This window comes from Pelodiscus sinensis, chromosome 2 (assembly GCF_049634645.1).
Source record: "Pelodiscus sinensis isolate JC-2024 chromosome 2, ASM4963464v1, whole genome shotgun sequence".
Lineage (NCBI taxonomy): Eukaryota > Metazoa > Chordata > Testudines > Trionychidae > Pelodiscus > Pelodiscus sinensis.
The window spans coordinates 176,275,269-176,291,681 of record NC_134712.1 but is presented as its reverse complement, the minus strand read 5'-3'; the positions used below and the strand labels follow the sequence as shown (position 1 = coordinate 176,291,681).

General features: G+C 43.2%; 1 protein-coding gene across 4 annotated transcripts in view; it reads right to left on the bottom strand.

Moving 5' to 3' along the window:
- The window catches only part of MYRIP (myosin VIIA and Rab interacting protein), a 341,072-nt gene that overhangs the window by 271,067 nt on the left and 53,592 nt on the right, over positions 1-16,413 (bottom strand). The window lies entirely within an intron of this gene.

Here is a 16,413-nt window from a genome sequence, read left to right as displayed (position 1 = left end):
CCACATTCATGGAATCTGAGAAGCCTACTATATTAATAGCCTCAGGAATGCTCATAAACAGTCCACATCCTGAGATCATAAAATGCAGCCCATCTGCATATTATAGATAAAAACTAACTAGTCTCACATCAGCTTAATAGTGTATAAACATTCCCAGCTGTACATGCTTTCCATGGATTAAGCAGGTTGAGAGATAAATACAGGTATAAAGTTGTACAAGGCACACTGAGAATTAGGAGCAACAGGCACATTGTTTTTAGCAGCATTGTAACGGACCGATAGCCCTGCACACCTGGCAGAATATTTTTTTCTACAAAAAAGAGACAATCACTCTTCCCTGTGGAAGAACCTGCAGGAAGAGCCCTTGGAAGGAGGAAAATTTTATGTGATTCCCATTATGGAGTTATCTTCATATCAGTCAACTGATTAGGGTGATCCTGGCAGATCAACAGTTTGGCCTCTGAATGTTCCAAATCCATCAGACACACAAGCCAAGTGCTTCAGCAGACCTCTTCTTCTGACTCTCCCTCAGGCTTGACAGGAAGCAGGAATCCACTGGAGTAATACTGCCTGAGCCTTCTCTACTTCCTGATGAGCCTATTACCCCCTATAAAGGTGGATCCCCAAAAGAGACTGAACAAAATTGCAGTAGAGGAAATTTGAGTGGAACTTAGTGCAGCCTGCTGGTGGACAGCAGTGTTCCCTGGAAGTTTTTGGCACATGCCTCAGTGCATATAAAAAAAACTATTCTGCATATGCACTGAAAAGATTAGAGGGAACATTGGTGGCTCGCCAGAATGGAGAGGGTGAGCTGGCCCCCTCTGCATGTGGACTATCTACTTACTTGGGATGAAGTGATACCACAGAGGTAGACAACCCGCACCTTTCTCCAGACACAAAGGGTGAGACTCAACTAGAAAAGTGAATGCTTCCCCAGAACACTGGTATATTCAAGAGTATATTTCCAAAGCAATACTGTTGCACAAAAACCCTAACTCCTATTCCAAGCTGCATGGCCAAATCCTTATCAGATAGATTGAAAACCAAAAGTGGTTTTTGTCTCTTTTTAAGAGCAGATTTATAAACGTCTTTACCTAACTGATCATCTGTCATTGATTTGAGGGATCAAATAACTTTTCAACTCAGAAGTCTGCATTTTGGCTTTACTTATAAAACACAGCACAGTTACAATTGGAGGAAGGAAGGGCATATGCTGAACATTTCCACAGTCAGACGTAGTTCTCAGAAGAAAGAAAATTAGTAAATACCAAAGCAAGGAAACCAAAGCATAAATGAGGTTGAAAAAGTGGAGAGAAACATCAAAATGGAGAAATCATTCAGACTGAAAATACTTAGAAGTAGAAAGCTAAGTTTAATCATAATGACTAGAGTTTCAAAACTCAGGACAAAAGGAGACTGGAAAGTCAAACAGTGTTATTTCATTTCGGTGGGTAAGAATTCCTTTTGGTTCTTCGTTGATATAGAAATAAAAACTCAGGAAGCTGGGATTTTTATTACAAACTAAGGATGTTAAATTGTGGTTATCTGGCTAATCGTGTAATTGATACAATTTGTATCGGCTACACGATTAGTCGATAAGGGGCTGCTCTGCATAGCCATAGCAGGGGTAGCTCCCAGAGCCAGCTGGAACCAGGAATGAGCAGTCCCTGCTCGTGCTGGCTCCAGAAGCCACCATGCTGCAGCTCTGCATTTTAAATGTAGTAAGAGCCACTGGGCTCTTACTACATTTGAAATGCAGAGGCGCAGTGTCCCAGGCCAGTGTGAGCTGGGACTGCTTGCTCCCAGCTCACACCGAATCCAGCAGCCCTTGTTTGCAGCAGCCAGGGCTGGCCGCAGGCAGGGGCCGCTCCAGCAGCAGCCCCTGGCCTCAGCCAGCCTTGGCCGCCATGAACAGAGGCTGCTCTGGCAGTAGCCCGTTTGGGGCAGCCAGAGCTGTCCACAGACAAGGGCTGCTGCCGGAGCAGCCTCTGCGCACGGCCAACTCCAGCCACCACGAACAGGGGCTGCATGGCAGTTGCAGCCTCTGGCCGCAGAGGGACCCAGCTGCCCACTGGGACCCCTGTGGTTAGGGGCTGCGCCTGATAGAGGCAGCTGGAGGGGGGACAGGAGGCTGAGGAGACAGTGCTGGGGCAACGGGCTTTTAAGCTGGCTCCCTCCGCACCGGCTCTTGTTTTCCGCCCCCTCTTGCTGCCTCTCCTACAGGGGCAGAAAGGGGGAGGGAAAGCAAGTAGTCGAGTACTCCACTGGACTACCTGATAAGCTTGTGCCTATCTCACTACTCACTAAAATCCCTATTACAAACTAATATTCACTGAGCATGAATGCAACAAAGCCCACTGGTGCTATTCAGATCAGGTGATCATTACAAAAGATCATTACAGAATGATTATTTTAGCTGTAATTATACCAGTACCACCTTCATTTATGAGACACAATGTAATAACTTTTGCAGTGGGAGAGTTTTATATTTACCGCGCTAAATGCGTATTCATTTGAAGTACGTAAATTCTTAAATACTTAAACTAATTAAAAAATTTAGTAATTTAAATCTTCTTATGCATGGTTCATATAAGGTTGAGCGTTCCCCCCTCCCCCCCATATTTTACTGGATTTCTTTAATCCACCATCAATATTGTCTTCTGACGTTCTGAAACAGGTATTCCAACTGGATTTTCATCTAGTTTTCCTTCTTTTGTTTAACTCTTTGATAATCCACCCAATTAATATAATAGTAATCTGAATACTGAATAAACTGCACCACAGTGCTTTAAGCTGACCAAAGCACTAGGAAAAATGTTAGAGAACAATCCCACACTGAGGGACATAAACAATAACGGCTTAGACCTTTTTCCATTATTAGTTCTATGCCAAATAGATTTTTGTCAATGCTTTCAATAAGGATGACTTGAATTTCCAGCACACAGGTTTTTATGGGTGTGGATCTTGGCTTTGCAGAACCAGAGGACAAAAAATTGTAATAGGGATTTTCAATTATGCAAATTAGGAATATGAAGATTTTTTTTTAACCAATAACTAGCCCTATACCTGGGATTATATCTAAAAAGATACTCACATTTAAATATGTCCACATTTCAAAGGTTGTAAAAATCAGTTTATATTAAATATAAAACCAACAAAGATTTCCAGAAAACTAAAATCAAATGTAGTAACAATTGGCTTTGAAATAAATATTCATCTGCAATATCTAAACACTGAACTTAATAGTATTGACTGGAGTTCATCATGCAACAAAAGATAGCTTTAACCCCTCCTAAACTGCCTCATTCAACCATGATAGCCTCAATTTAATGATATGGGGCTGATTAATGGAAAAGCTTTCATTAAAATGGGCTTTGGACAAGGCCCAGATTTATCATACCCCAAATCAAACCAGAGTTGACAATATAACATTGTACAGCAAACAAATAACCTGCTGTTCTTTTCAGAATGATACTATAATCTTCTGTTTATGACAATGTAATTCCTTCTACAGTAACCAACTAACACATCAGCTTTATGTATTAGCCCAGAGTGGTTTTAGGTCTATTTAGGAGAGTAGTTTGAAATTTTTGAGTGTCAAAATATTTTTGATGGAGAAAAAAAAAACCTGTTTGCAATTTTGATCCCAATTTTTTGACCAATCCCATTAGCCAGTTTGATAGGCCAGTCCCACAACATCTGACCATGAAGGGTTAGGCAAAGACTAGGAGCGTAAAGGCAAACTGCAAAAATACACTATTTGGCATTGCTTTTCAAAACTGTTTTCCAAAGCAGTAGAAGCATTTACCATATACAGTATTACTTCCAGGGCCAGCCCGAGCATAGAGGCGAACAAGATGGTCCCCTAGGGTGCCAAGCATTAAGAGATGCCAAATTAGACTAAGTGAATTTGTTCTCTATTTTGAAAAAAAAAATTATGTTCTCTCAACAAAACTATCAAACAGTCTATTTGTAAAACACTGTGTCATTGCTATACCAGAAGTTGTTATATTGTGTATTTCACACCGTGGAGCATGGCTGTGTATGTAAATATGGTTAAAATGTGCCATCGCATAACTTCAAAGGAGTGCCACCTGGATTTGTTGTCTGGGGGCGAGGTCTAGCATCTTAGTCACTCTCATTAAACACCTCTGACTGGCTACCTCTGCATTAAAAGACTTTATGAAATGTTTTATCATACTTAAGATAGCTCTTCAAATTCTGTATCACATGAAGAGAAATCAAAAGTTTACTATCAAACTTATTAGGTCTAAAAAGTACTTACGTTAATTCCTGAAATCCATCACAACCAGCTATTGTCAAAAAGATTATTCTAAGGATTATGATGCCATACTGATGGTAAACAGATTTATAAGAAACAAACACTCCATTTTCATATTTTCCCCAGGTTTTCCAGAAAGCAGCAGCAGCAGCACCGCTTTCATAATAAATATTTTATTGAATTTGTAAAGAAAATTAAAAAATGTGCAGAACAAAACTTAAAATATATAGCTCAGCATTCATATATCACCACTTAAAAGCTCATATTAGCTAAATAAGACCATTTGCTATCTAGAATCATCTCTAACTCTCTAAAAGAGCTCTGTGCATGTGGATCTTGTATCCACAGGGAACACCCTTGACTTTAATCAGCCTGGTTTTAGTCCAGTTGCTGCTCTAATGTACCAGGGACACCACTGCTAAATAATGGAGTGCTATGAGATTTTTGTTACATACATCTTCAGGTATACAATTCCAAAGGAACGAGTACATCAAACAGAATTGGATTCACTATAGACTCTCACAATCTACAATACAATTGAGCTCAGTGAAGTAAAAAAATTCTCATTAGTTCCTAACAATAAAACACTATTTTCATGTTCTAAAGACAGCTAGCAAGGGCTTATTACTGTACAGCAGTTTGGATCAGGAATTAGCTTAATTTTTTGTCTGTATGATGCTAATGCGCTTTAATAATACCACATGAGACAATCACCAAGAAATTCTGAAATATTTAAAATTGTCTGCATTTATTCCTATACAGAGTATTTTTTCCTTCAGAATGAAACTGTAAAAATGGAGCTGTGGGTCCATGTTCATCTTCTCACAATAATTTCCAGATAACGCGTGATCAGTTAACAACTACATATATCATTGTTGGGCTTCCTAACTGCTATCTCAGAAACTCAGCCTAGGGATCCAGTAACAACAGTTCGGAAAGCCTAATTATGCTTATCTGGCATGATTGTCAGAGTTGCAAAGAACCACAGCACCCATTGAATTTAAAAGGATTTGTGGGTGCTCCACATCTCTGAAAATCAAGCCATGAAATGGATTGCTTTAGATAAGGTTGCACAAATGTAACCGGTTGAAACGTAGCAATAGGTAGGAAGATGATCCACAAGAAGGAATATAATCAGTTTACCCTTGTTTACTCATTGTCTCAGCAAGACTAACAAGAGTAAAAACAAAAGAAGTGAAGGCATATTAAATACACTGGACTGAATATGCACAAGAACTTTATCTGTGAAGTAGGAAAATGTCATTTTAACAAGGCCATCCCTACCAATACACCAAATACACAGCTGTATAGGGTGCCATGAAATTTGGCCCACCAAATTGCTCCAAATTCCGTGGTACACTACAGCCAGTGGTTTTCAAACTACAAGTCGTGACCTAGTACTGGGTTGTGGATGTCAGGCACTGGGTGATCAGGTGCCTAGTGAGGATGCTTAGGCAGGCTACCTGAGAATCATCCAGCAACAGGCCCAGAAGGGGAAAGGGAGCACAGAGGGCTCTTCGCACTGCCCCTGCCCTGAGCACTAGCTCCGCACGCCCATTGGCTAGAACCTGCTGCTAGCTGCTTCTGGGGCACAGCATGGTCTGCAGTGCCAGGAGGGGCAGGAAGCTGCCTTAGCATCCCTGCTGCACCGCTGATCAGGAGCCACTCAAGATAAGCCCCCTCCTGCCCCAGCTCTGCTATCTTCCCAGAAGCCAGAGCCCCCGCCTACACCCCAAAGCTCTCATCCTCAAACCCACACTCTGGTCAGATGATGCTGGGTCGTGAGCATCAATGATTTTCTTCAACTGAGATCATGAGGGAAAAAAAGTTTGAAAACTCCCGTGGTATTCTTTTTGCAGTTTGAACACCACATGCGGCATTGTGGGCTCTGGCAATCAGCCCTATCCCCTAACTGCCCCCTCCCCAACAGGCTGCGCCCAGCAAGACCGTCGAGAGGTGGGAGCAGGATCAAGACAACCCCCCCCCACACCTACACACACGTCTTCTCTGCCCCTATTTCACCCCTTAAAGCCCCCAACCCTGCTCTGCCCCCACTCCAGCTCTTCCCCCAAGCCTCCTCCCCAGAGCAATGAGGCCCGGAGAGTCCTGACACCAGCAGCAGGTGTTGAGCTCACTCCTGCACTGCCCAGCAGCAGTGGAAAGCGGAGTGACCCAGACCCATTCAACTCTGCTTGTTCCCAGCTGTGTCACTCCAGTTCATGCTGCCAGTGACAGGGAGTTGAGGGGAGGGGAAGAGGATTCCCTTCTCTCAAGCCCTTTCCCCCGAGTGATCCAGTTGGAAGCCAAGGGAGCAGACTGGGCTGTGGCCAGATCACTCTGCTTCCCAACACCACCGGTGAATGCAGGGGCAGGCCTGACCCCTGCTTCCTCCCTATCCAACTGCCCTGCTTCTGACCCCCACAGCTCCTGCTCCCACAGCCCCTAGCACAGGCCTGTCCCCACTGCCCTCTCCTCATGGGGGCTGGGTAGAGCACCAGAACTGCTAGGGACATCCCTGTATTTTAACATAGCCAGTTTTCAGAATTAAACTGCACATTACACTGCAGAGTGATCAGGCCTCAGAAGTCTTATTAAATGATTTACTGTTGCCCACATCAAATACAAAACTCTTTAGAGCACATCTCAATGTCATCTAAGGCTTGAAGCGCCTAAAGAATTCTAACTAATTAATATTTTAATTAAATTGATTTCATTAGGTTTCAAGAGACTCATCATTGGTAAAAGAAAAAAAAATCTCACACTATATTCTCCCATAACTTCTTGATATTAAATAAGACTTGCATTAATAATGCTGATTAATAAGCTTTAGCAAGATTAATGTCAGTAAAATATGAAGTTATCACAAGACATAAATCAGCCAGTGCTAAGTGAAGAGAAAGAAAGCAAATCTCTTCATCAAAACTTAAAGAGGATAGATACAAAGGCTGTAGATTACTTTCAAAACAAGAGACCCCTTCGTATTAGAACAAAGTTCTGTAAAAAAAATATGATTTTCTAGTACACCAAATTTTAACATGTCATTCCAATGATCGTTATTAACCAGAGCTGGCCAAAAATCAGAATCCTGAGCAAGTGGGACAGTCTGTTATTTTGACATTTATTTTTCGTCCTGATTTTGGATGAAGAGTCAAAATATTTTTTTTCATAAAGTTCTGAAAAGCTTTGATTTGAAAATGTCTAACGTAGATGTGATGGGATGTGGTCACAGAAGGTCTCTTGGGGCTGTCCCACAGTTTGCTGACTATTCCACTAGCATTCGTTTTCTTGCTCTCTGGAGCTCCCCACCACCCTTTCCATCTGAGATAGATTTTTCTGGTCTCCCCCAGACAAGGCACAGAGTCCGGGTAACCCCTTCCACCTCCACCTCTGAAGAGAAATGCAAACACTGAACCACTTCAACTCAAGGAGAATGCAGGTCTATGGTACAGTACCTAGGAAAACAACCCTTGAAAGGGATCAAAACCCCACATAAATCCATCTTTCAATGAGTTAAGTATTACACAAAGGAAAGTCATGAGGATGTTCACTCTTTATCAATGAAAGAGAATATGCACACTTACTGCTCCCCTCCTCCCCCCATGCAATAAGTGGGCTTGATAGTAAACAAAACTGACTTTATTAAGTACAAACTGTAGGATTTAAGTGGTTGCAAGTGAAAAGAGAGCAAAATAAATTAGAAATTTAAAATAAAAGAAAATGCATAGCTATTTGTAACACACTAAAGCTTATTGCAAACTTACCCTAAAACTGTTCTTATTTCTAGACAAACCTTCAAGCCAGGGAAGATCCTTTACTCTCCCCAGGGTCCCTGGATATTCTCTTGAGTGTGTCATGCCAGACAAAGAGAAAGAGACTGAAAACTTTGCATCTCAAATAGGCCTTTTTAGTGTGCTGGGCCATTCCCCTGGCCTGCCAAAGATAAAGGGAAAAGATAGCTTCCCATTGTTTTTATAGATTATCCCTGGGTGGGAATCTTTTGCTCTCTATTCCCACCTTCCATGGAAAATTACCTGATCAAAGTGGTATCCCACTACCAGGTGGTATGATCATGCATTTTCCTAGGACCAAGCACTGCTTAGACTTACAGGACAAACAAGGCTGATCTCAAGTCAATCACCCAGCTGTTAAAGCTTCTGGGTACACCATTGTGGGCTCACATTTGTACATTTAAAACCATAAACAATCTCATACCTTATATTTCTAATTTTACATACAAGAATACTACATGTGCCCAAATAAGCTATAGAGATCCAGCAGACAGTAACATTAAAAATTGATAGATTACATGAGCTATTTTGTCCACAGCATTTTCAAGTTATCATATTTATATTCATAAGCCAATTTCATAAAGTATAGCATGGAGGAAACCGTCACACAGCGTAAATCTACCATGATGTACCACGGACATGATATTCCCATCATGCAATGCAGCAGTTCAACCAAAGGGGAGACCATCTTGCATTATGCAAGACATAGTCCAGCCAGCAAGCCAGGCCTTAGTCTAGAGAGAACATATTGGAGTGTGAGGCACTCAAACTACAACTCCTGGTGGCAGTCCAGGTGGACACACATTAATGTTGCTTTTATGTGAAAATAAACATTTTTATTTGGTCTGGCAGGCAAACTAAAAGTATTTATGTTGAGTCAACCCAACTAGTACTATAGTCTATTAGTCATGTGCATGAGACTCTCTCATGGATTGTACCTCTCAAGTTTTAGGTAAGCTAATCAGAACCAAGTAAAAATATTTTGTAATCAGGAACTGTGTGAGGTTAACTTGTGTGCTTTAACAACATCTCTCCTGAATAAGGCAGCGATCATAACATCTGTTCTCTCAATAAATAAGGTCTGTCCTGCAAGGGGCTGAGCACTTAACTTCCAATGAAGCAAATAAGCACTAAGGACACTTGGTACCTCTCAGAATCAAGTCCTTAATGAGGCAGGGCAAGGTAGGTTCAGTTGCTTCATTTATCGCCTTAGATGGGAGACGGCAATTAGGTACTATACAGTCACATTGCATCAGATCATGGAATTTTTTAGTTTAAATTAAAAAGATACAAAATGCCATTATGACAATCTATGACAAGCGATGGTTGTGCTTTCACCCAGCAGTAGCCAAATGTTTGGCTGTATTTTGCCCGCTCTTGGCTATGACAAAGTGGATTCCTTTCCCAATAATATACAAAACGTTCCCCTTCAGAACTGGAAGGATTTTTGAGACAAATTTCAAAATGAACATTTCATTATCCTCCAAGGCTTTCCCAGAAGCTTGTTGGATGCGTGTCTGATGCAACCATGCCACGTAGGAGTCAGCAATACCAGCCTGGTTCAGTAGCTCCTGTTCAACATGTTTCAGAGGGACTGCCATTTTAGTCTATTTCAGCAAAGAATGAGGAATCCTGTGGCACCAAATAAATTTGTTAGTCTTAAATGTGCCACAGGATTCCTCATCATTTTTTTCCTGATCAACATGCAAGCTCTCAAGCTACCGTTGACAGTGACACCCAGAACACCAGCCTCTCTCGGTTTTCTGTCCCTCTTCCTGTAAAAAAGAGATTTTGAAGAAAAATAGAAAAAGGCTGCTCATAGAACGTGCATTCTAAGCATACATGATTTTAAAATAATAAATGTGAGCTGAGGATGGTCCCTGAATTCAAATCGGGCTGGATATAGGTAGCTTCACATTGACTGCAAACTAGCTGATAGCCTGAACAATAAATAGTAATAAGGTAGTATGGGGATGGAAGCTGTGTACGTGAAGACTGGTGAGCTGCTACCACCGCTGTGATTATTCATGTTTAACTGAAACACTTTACTGTCTGAATATTGGGAGTTGCTTCCAGAACTGTCAAAACAACTTTTGAAACAGAAAATTTAGCAAATAATGTCTTCTATGAGAATTTTAAAAAATGCAAAGGGTCATACAACTTACATTTTAAAAATCACCACAATTCCAATATTGCATAATTTCTTTAAAGAAAGAAATCAGCCTTTTGTGCAAGCACTAGACATAGTCCATGTTCTTCTCAGACAACATTCTATTTAGCACAGTTTCTGACTGAAGAATTTTCTCTCTTCTTCCTTCTATATTTTTTCCTTCCAAACATCTGTCCCTGCTATATTCCAAAATCAGACAACAAACCACTTGCAAATATGTGAAGGAAAAACACCCAGCTCTTTCTGATGTTTGCAAAACACTTCTGTCTGCCTGTTCCAAATTAATTCATTAACTTGATAAATTCATAGAGGTTAAGTCCATCGATACTTATTAGCCAGGATGAGTAGGAATGGTGTCCCCAGCCTCTGTTTGTCTACGACTCGAAATGGGTGACAGGAGAGGGATCACATGATGAGTACGTGTTCTGTTCATACCTTTAGGGTACTGTTTCTTAAACTTTTTAAGACCGAGGAACATCAAACAATTTTTTTTTATGAGAAACACCAAGGATTTTTTGTTGAGCAAAAAAATAAAAATAAAAAAAAAGGTTGTGGGGGAAGGGTTGGGGGGAAGTTAGACCCAAAAAAAGGTTGGCTGCCCCTTTAAGAGTGGCCATTTTGAATTGTTGTTCTCCGTGGCACATCGGTGTGCCACGGAACACAGTTTAAGAAACACTGCTTTAGGGCATCTGGCATTTGGCCACTGTCTTCAGACAGGATACTGGGCTAGATGGACTTTTTGTCTGACCCAGTATGGCTGTTCTTGTATTCTTAACTCCTTTGAGTCAGATAGTTCTCCCTAATGCAAATGGAATATTCAATCTGATAGAAGAGAAATAAAGTAGAGATGTCAGTGGTTAACTGGTAAACATCATCCTTATCAGACGATGCTTATCAGTGACCTGGCAGAGCTGCAGCTGCACCCCCATCCATGGCGAGCCCCCAGCCCGGCCAAAGCAGCCTTCTGTTCCACAGGTAGGGGGCAATCCAGCCCAGCCACAGCAGCCCACACCTATGCCACAGAATGTTTAACCAGTTAACTAATTAAATGGGATTTTTACACCTGTAGCACCCCCTCTCCACTTGGTTACCTTCTTTAAAGCCAATCTCCTTACAGGTTTTGATGGATAGGTCTGGGTTCTTCTGGATCCCGCCACCCACTCAACTTAATTTTTTCCAATGGATTTATTTGGCAGTGCCTCCACCCCCCTCACTCCTTCATGGCAGGGTCACCAGGGCAGCTTGGGAGGAAAATTCTAACCCAGGGTAATCCCCACGTACTTGCCAGATAGTTGGAGACTCCCAGAAAATAACACAAACACATACACTATAATAAACACAATTATATTAAACAGGAAACAAATATAACATAACAGGGTAAAACACTAATTTTAGGTTCACTGGTGCCCAGCAACTGTATGATTAGTGCCCCTTTGGTACATGTACTTTGTTAGGGCCCTTGATGACTTATATCCACAAAATTCTTCTCTGCAGTGGTTTAGCAGTGAGGCTGACTGGGCCCAGTACAGCCCAAAGGACTCACAAGTGAGAGAAGGTGGTAAATTCCTCCACAGGTTTAATATGCAGCTGATTATAAAATCCCCAAACAAATTCCCTAACTAAAAAATGGTGCACTCACACACTCTATGAATGAGCCTCAGGTTCAGAGAGGACTCAGTAAATACAGAGGGGCTGGTCTCTTCAGGCAGGAATCAGGCAGCTTTGGTCCCAGAATTTCCCCACACCACAAAAGGGTGCAAGGCTCAAGGTGCAAGTTACAACTGCACTAAAATTCATACTGTAATCTCCTACCCCAGCATTCAGACACACACACAGCAGGCAGCAGCCCTGAACTAGCAGACAGAACAGAGCTGACCATGTGGTGACTGGTCTCACCTAGGGAGCTGGAAAGCGAACTCAGCCTGGCTGAGGAAGTTTCACAGCAAACTCTACAAACTGGGAATCAACAGTGGAGAAATTAAACCCAGCTGAGGGATCTTGCTTTCAGGTCCCTAGAGGCTAGTTCTCAGGGGGAAACCCTGCATGCAGGCCTGGGGCTTACTAGCTCCCACACAGCCAGCCTTCCCCTTGTCCTGGCTGGCTCCAGACTCTTCCAACAGTCGATTCTCCTCCCCCTCTTGAACTCTCTGGGAGGGGCATCTCACTACCTATGGCTTCCTGGGCGGACTCTGTCCTTGATAGGGAGGAGGAGCCAAGGCAAACTCAGAATGCCTCTCCCTGAGCTGCCAGCAGACAGAGCCCCAGGAATCTAGGTAATCTCCTTGGGGATTACACACCCCTAAAACAAATACCTATTATAATAAGGGCTACGTCCACTTAAAAAAAATAAAAAATCCACAACTCATTTTATATCACACCAAGGGACAACCCATGGTATGCAAGTTACTGTTCATGTCCAAAGCAAGCCTCAGTACTCTGGCTTCATACAGAAACTGCAGCTGATGAATGAAGAAATATTATAGTGTCCAAAGACAATTATCTTTTAGTAAAACCAATCTGACTCATATGAATAATATATGTTAGGATGTCAGGCAGCTATAAGTATAGTTCTTCACTGAAAATAATTTATGTAAAAATGATAAGCTTTCAAGGTGAAAGGTACTCAGAGTGTCATACCTAAGTACAAGGTGGAAAAGCGGGACTAGATTGTTTAGCATAGTAGTTAAGACATTTCAAAAAGCACTATTCAATGTGAAGTGGACAGCTTACACATCATCAGTCACCGGGGGGGGGGGGGGGGGGGGGAGGGGAGCAGAGGGGAGAGAGAGAGAGAGAGAGAGAGAGAGAGAGAGAAAGTTGAGGCGGAAGTGTATAGTGGTACTCTGAGTACCTTTCCCAGAGCTGAAAAGGAGGAGCTCTCTGTAAACTCAAAGTCTGTCTTTTGCATCAACAGAAATTGGTCCAATAAAAGATATCACTTTACCATGGGCAGTTGGTAAGTTAGGTGAAGGAAGATAAGGGAAGATTCTTCAAAAGGACTTCAAGAATACCAAGGAACCACTACTGGACATAAGAGAGTCCAGAAAGGACACAGTCAAGCTAGAAATTATCACGTTTCCACTCATAAAAGAAAAAAACCAAACACAAAAATCATAAAAATTATCTGGAACGCATGCAAGAAACCCAGAGCAACTATCACAAACCTGATGACAGCCATCCAACACAAAAACTAAATGTGGAACCAACTACACCAATTCACAACCCACAGCCCACAATTTCTTGGAGAAACAAAGGCCCCAGGACTCACTGCAACATCACTACAGGACACCCCCACACCAGTAGTTTATCATGACTCCCCTTAACTTCTGCAGCTGAATTATCTGTGCTCTCCACAAAGCTGAACTTCTGTCCCACCACCGAACTGATAACATATGTAGCACCAGAATAGGGGTCGGCAGCCTGTGGTTCACAAGCCATCTATGCCTCACTTAGGAGCCAAATATGGCTCATGACTGGAGCTCAGCTCCCCCCTCCGCAACAGGGAGTCTGTGCTGGTGCTACAGCCTCATGCTGCTCACAATACTGAAGCCGATGCCGGCTTCCTGCATGGGTGGAGAGGTGGAGAAAACCCCAAGCCTCACCGTGCAATTAGGGAAAAGCTGGAACCACAAATTACTCCATAAACACATGCAAGCTCCCCTTCCACTCCCGGATGAAGGAACAAAGCAGTGCACATACTCATTGCCTGGGGGCGTTTTACACTGCTCCATAGGCCAGAATTCAGCTAGTGGAGCAAAGGGAAGCCATGTCTGGGACAGGGAGCCTGAGAGCAGCATGGGGCGCCAAAGCAGACCTACCTACCATTTTGCCCATGAAGGACCCGCTGCTGCCCTGGGCATGTCCCCACTGTGCCATGCACCGCTCTGCGCCTCCAACTTGCGCACGCCATGCTCTGGGAGAGCCCCGTGGGGCCACTGGAGTCCATCATCGTCCTGAGCACCTTCTTCCTGGTGCTTGCGGGCTTGACCCTGGCCAGCCTGCCCAGAGCCACCGGCCGGACTCATTGCATTCCTCCATTCCACACTCGGCCCTTGGACTGCTAAGTTATTCTGTAACCCATGTGGAGCAGCGTCTGGCTGCCACGTGGGAGTGACTGTTACAATGAATAAACCCTGTTACAGACTATGGGGGGAAAATGCTGCCAGACCCTGCACCTCCCATCCACCCCCACTGCGCTGAGACACTGCACCCTGAGCCTACTCCTGTCCCCTGCCCCTGGCCAGACACCTACCCTCACTCCGTAGCCAAATACCCCACTGCTAGCCTGCTCCTGCACCCTACCTCCCATCCAGATCCTGCATGCCCATCCCTATCTCACTCACTGGCCACTCTGTCCTGAACACTGGACCTCTCATTTTTTGCTCCACCCCAGAGCCTCGGGAGGGTCTACAAAATCCACTAACCCTGAAACCCCAGAAGAGTTAATCCGACCTGAGGCCTTGAACCTCAGTCCTCCCTGCCCCTTGCTCCCCTGGGGATGAAGCACCAGGCGAGTGAGGTATCTTAGTTGGGAGTCAAAACAGTGAAGGGTGGGGGGTTTTGGAGGACTTGGATTTTTGCTTCTCACTCGTTTGGTCCCCGAGTGATTTTTCTGTGGGTCAGTGGCTCCGACCCAAAAATGGCTCCCCACCCCCACCATAAATAAAGACAATGTTGAAACCTTATGTGTTGGGCATAATATTTTACTTTATTTAAAAATGAAGCCTGGCTAACAAGTCACCAATTGGGGCCCAGCCCCCATCTGGCTGCAGCATCATAACATTCCTGCACCCTACCCCCACCCCAACCTTGAGTCCATCATACCCCTGAACCCCCTGCCCTAAGCCCCTCATACTCCCATACCCCCAAAGTCCTGCGCCCCCACATCCCCAGATTCCTGCCATAAAACTGACAGAAGACAGCCTGAATGCGTACATGAAGCTGGATTTGACCAGTTATAATGTAAACTTCAAAGAAATGTGTGAAAAGATGCAGCAGCAGAAGGCCCATTAAATAAAGTCAGTGCGTACAATGTTTCATTTATGCTATTATTAATCATTATGTCAGTTATCAAAAATAAGCTGTATATCTTCAGTCATGCAAATGGGTATTCTTATACAGCTCTTTGTTGACCACTTGTGAATTTTGATGTAGTTTGGCTCTTTGGTTTGAAAAGATTGCTGACCTCTGCACAAGTAGTATTCTTCTGCTGACTCCATGTCAAAGAATTATTTCACACTATTGATGATACCACCCACAACTTGCACATCCCCACTGACGGTCATAAGAAAAAGACACCCCATAGCATAGAAAACCATATTCTGGATTAATACATTTGGATGGATAAGCTTGAAAACTTGTTTCTCTCACCAATAAAAGTTGATCCAATAAACTTTTGGGCTGTATCTAAACTACATTCCTTTTCTTGGAAAAGGGATGTAAATTAGACACTTCGAAATTGCAAATAAAGCTGGGATTTAAATTTCTCATGCTTCATCTGCATAATGGCGGCCATGGGTTTTTTTCAAAACAGGGCTTTTAAAAAGAAAAACGGCCCTTTAGACAGGGATTGATCGAAAATAAAACCCTTTTTCGAAAGATCCTATACTCGCGGTTTTTCTTCCCCACAGGAAGAAATCTCCAAATGCATCTTCCTGGGTTCTCAAAGCGGTTTTTGCATTTGGGTAATGGCAGCAATACCAATCCAAGGCTAGGGAAATCTGACCTTGGGGAGTTTTAAACAGAAGCCTTTAATGGCAGGGTATTTTAGAGTCTTTTGCAGGCCCCCCATCTTCTGCACTAGGAGTGACAAAGTGGTGAACAGCCTTGACAACAGGGCTCAGTGATGTAGCTATTCCAGTGTAACTTGTTAGCGGATACTGGCAGAAGAGGACTGCCAATCAGTGTAGTTAGCATCTTCACTGAATGCTGCTGCATTTAATTATAGATAAAGCCATCACCTCACCCACTTTGTCAAATGACAGTGCCTCAAACAAGCTGGACTATTGCTGTCAAAAGAAAATAAATGAATGGAATGTGTCCTAAGTAGGGATGTTAACAGGTAACCAGTTAACTGGTAAGCATCACCTTTAGTGGGTAATGATTAACCAGCACCTAGGGAGCAGCCCCCTGCCTGCGGAGGCTGCTCCAGCCCCACTAGACCCCATGTGGGG